General features: G+C 38.2%; 1 pseudogene across 1 annotated transcript; it reads left to right on the top strand.

The window, feature by feature from the left end:
• The first annotated feature begins 2,882 nt into the window (after nt 1-2,882).
• LOC308344368 (3-beta-hydroxysteroid-Delta(8),Delta(7)-isomerase-like) lies at nt 2,883-3,717 on the top strand (annotated as a pseudogene). Its single transcript has 2 exons — nt 2,883-3,174; nt 3,390-3,717. The product of its transcript is annotated as a 3-beta-hydroxysteroid-Delta(8),Delta(7)-isomerase-like (transcript).
• Nucleotides 3,718-4,128: the final 411 nt, after the last annotated feature.

The following is a 4,128-nucleotide window of genomic DNA, read 5'->3' as shown; positions in this document are numbered from 1 at the left end:
AAAATAAAATAGATTTTGCATTTCCATGGTAAAATTTCTAACATTAATTAAGATTTTTCTGATATTTGAAAAGGCAGACATATTTAGTTTGGCTCACAGCCATATTTACTCATGGAGTCAGGGTTGTTTTCACATAACCATGTTAAAGAGGGTAAAAATCAGTCATATTTTAACAGTATCAAAAAGCCTTGAAGTTTAGACAATATTTATTCAACTTTGAATGCTCTCTTTTTTCCCCTATCTTTACCTACTCTTTCAAAAGAAGACATCTTTTCTAAGTTAAAATACAAGAATGCCATATTTTTCTTTTTCTTTTTTTTTTTAAAGATTTTATTTATTTATTTGACAGAGAGAGATCACAAGTTGGCAGAAAGGCAGGCAGAGAGAGAGGAGGAAGCGGACTCTCTGCAGAGCAGAAAGCCCGATGTGGGGCTTGATCCCAGGACCCTGGGATCATGACCTGAGCCGAAGGCAGAGGCTTTAACCCGCTGAGCCACCCAGGTGCCCCAAGAATGCCATATTTTTCTAAGGAAATATTATCTACGTACAGCAAAGTTTCAAAATGAATTAACACAATCATCTTCGCTTGAAAAGAATTGACTTTTCATAATATTATTTTCAGTAGGAATTTTATATTAATCTAAATTAGTTTTTATTTTATTTTCATTTTATTTATATTAATGTACAATATTAATCTAAACTGTGAGGTAATATGGAAACTGCTAAATTGGACTGCTTTAATTCTGCAGCTTTTACTCCAACAAACATAGACAGGATTAAATAGAAGAAAGCTATTGTTCTCCTTTTTCCTTTTTAAAGTAAGGTAAAGAAAAAAAGATACACATTTCCAACTTCAGCCAGATGTAACACTTCCCTTAATTCTCAGGAAGTGGAATTTGTATCTATTTGTCTGCCCACATATTTGTGATCCTATGTAGAGTTTTGAACACTGTTTTCATGCTTTCGAGACCTACCTAATTTGTCTTACTCTAGACCAAAGTTCTCAAATCTAAAACTCAGAGGAAAAAAACCCACATTTGTTCATGTGAGCGCCCACACACATACACGTGTGTGCACAGATGCACACACAGATACACATTTTTTCTTGTGAAGAACTGACGAGAAGAAAAAGGTGGCTGATTTATAATTCCTTATATTCAGTATTTGACACTAGATAAAAATTAACTGAGACAACATTGTTTCCCACATCTTTGGGAGTCCCGAAGAACAGTGAGAAAATGAACGACTCTAATAAATAGAGTTTTAGCAGGTAGTCTGCCTGTCAAATTGCCTATAGAGAGACATAGCTAGAAGAATTTTTTCATAAGCAGTTGCTGGTGGTTTGACGTCATGATGAACCACTTGGAAGAAACAAATGGCAAGATTACTAATGAAGTGGTGTAAAGAAGAATCATGTGAATAGAGTCCCATGAATGAACCACCGAGTATGTGCTGTGTTTTATGAGAATCCTCACCCAAGTAGCAGAAGAGATTTTCAATAATCATATGTACAAAATAGCCCTTTCTACTAATAATTCTCGCCCAGACATCTCTCTGATTGCTCACTGGCCTCAAGAAAGGTGAAGTTTATGCATGAGCTTGAGCATATGGGCTTCACCTCACCAAAATATATCTTACCAATGTTGATGACCATTTCTGGAGGGACTGGCCAGCCATCTAGTAGCAGGTTGATTATATTAGAGTTGCAGGGTTAATGCTTTGTCCTCACTGGAAAGAATAATTAATCTATGTACTGATTGTCTATTCTGCCAGTAATTCTTTGGCCTGCACAATCGTATGTGAAATTACTAAATATCATATTCACCATCTTTATATACAAAATAGCATTATTTCTGACCATGTAACACAGTTTCAACAAAAGAAGTGAGAAAGTGAGAAAAAAAATCTCTCTCTCAAAAAATAAAAAAAAAATTAACTAATAATTAATTAAATAACATTTTTTCTTCTTACCTGCTTCCTATTATTTTATAAAAGGTGTTGATGATGTTAGTTAACTTTCTAATTTAATCTCTAGGTTATAGGTTATCAAAGGGTAGGTTGTGGTTGATCTAGAAGAGGAAGCAAATGGCGAAAGACAAAAGAGTTTTTAGTCCTCTTTTTCAGAGAAGTGATGACCACCTTATTAAACAAAGAATAACTATCATGTTAAGAAGACAAGTAATACAGTTCCTATTATTTTTATTCCCAGATTAAATTTAAATGGAAAAATACATTTGGATACTGAATTGATAATCTCACGGACTATCTCATTTTTTTGTTATCATCTTGAAATCAACTGCAGCCCTTTGCAATCCCATCTACAAAATAGGAGAAAAATTTGGTAACAATTTCCAGGCACTCTTTCCCATAGAATTCTGGGGCAGTATTGGAATGCAGCAGATGGTGTGAAGACTTTTTTTCCCCATTGTCAGTACATGGATTTTTTTTTTTTTTAATGTACAATACAGTTGTAAGGTTTACATTAAATTTCAGGATTTTTTAGGTGTGTCACTCAGGTCAGTGCTGCAGGTACCAGTGATTATCAAGGGCAGTTTTCAGTGTTCACTGTAGCCTTCTAATTTCCTGAAAGCAACAGTGGTTTTCCATGAACATTTTTCTTCCAAACTTCCGACTTTGTTGTTTAATTTTACTTATAGTACAGCTATCTATCTATCTGTCTATCTATCCATCTATCATGTTTATCATTATCATCATCTACCTAAAACCATTAGTCATTTTTAGCGTACAACTAAGTGGCATTAATTATATTCACAGTCTATTTCAGATGTAGTCATTACCACTATATTTATAGTTTTATCATCCCAAACAGAAGCTCCATGACCCCATTTTCCTCTTTTTTGCATCCATTAGCCTACAAAGACATGACCACTGACACCAGACCCTTGCACCCATACTGGCCTCGGCACCTAAGCTGGACAACTTTATGCCCAATGACTGTCACACTCAGCATCTCCTGGTTGGCTTCTTCTCCATCTCTGGGGTCTTGGCTGTAACCACATGGCTGTTATAACTGTTATAACTGTTATTGTTATAACTGTTGTGGTCCCCCTAGGGACTTAGTAGCTACTGTCTCTGTGCTGGTTTGCAGTATAGGGGTTCATTCACATGGTGACTGAGGGCTGGTTCAGCCTCTACCACAAACACTCTCTTGGAGAATAAGCTTTCTTTCTTTTTCATTTTTTTAAATTAAATTTAATTAATTTATTTGACATAGACAGTGAGACAGCACAAGCAGAGGGAACAGCAGAGGAAGAAGCTGGCGCCATGCTAAGCAGGCAACCCAAAGTGGGGCTCAATCCCAGGATCCTGGGATCATAACCGGAGACAAATGCAGGCTCTTAACTGACTAAGCCACCCAGGAGCCCCAAGACCAAGCTTTCTTCTCCCAACTTTGGAAAGCCTGTGCTACAGGAGACAGCTGATACAACCTGAGTGACAACTTCACATACGCATGGAGACCATTACAGCTTGCCTGTGGAGACCCCTTAGCCTTTGGGTGGTGACCGCCTTTCTCCACTAGCAGTCCCTCTGTTTTGTCTTACAGCCTGTGGTCTCTGTGGATCAGATCTACAGGGATGTGCTCTATTTCCTGACAGAGCAGCAGGATGGATTCCAGCATGGGGAGCTGGGCCACCAGTCTATTTCTGGTTTTACTTTGTCTTCATGAGTGCCCTTGGCTGGAATTCTCATGCTTAATTTTCTAAAACAGCTCACTCTTGTCTAGAATGTGAAAGATGCTGAAGCCACAAAAACCAAGACGAAGCAGAATTAATAAGTAATAGGCTGGGCTTGAACACTGGCTGATGAGGAACACTCCACCAGCCAGAAAAGTCAAGTTCTTATTCCCACAGGTTGGAAGGACAAAGCAAATTGATGTGTCAAACTCAGACTGAATGAGTAAGCAACCAGAAGGGCAGAGGGAGGAGCAGGAGAGGAGCTGTGTGTGGAGCTACCGCCAAGAGCCACTGGGACAAAGGTGCAGGAGAATCTAAGTCCATGATGGTGACAATTTTAAAAGCAGGATATAGGGGTGCCTGTGGCGTAGTCAGTTAATTGTCTGCTTTCGGCTCAGGTCATAATCCCAGGATCCTGGGCTCAAGTGCCACA

This window comes from Martes martes, assembly GCF_963455335.1.
Source record: "Martes martes genome assembly, chromosome: 6".
NCBI classification, from domain to species: Eukaryota; Metazoa; Chordata; class Mammalia; order Carnivora; family Mustelidae; genus Martes; species Martes martes.
This window is presented reverse-complemented; position numbering and strand designations above follow the sequence as displayed.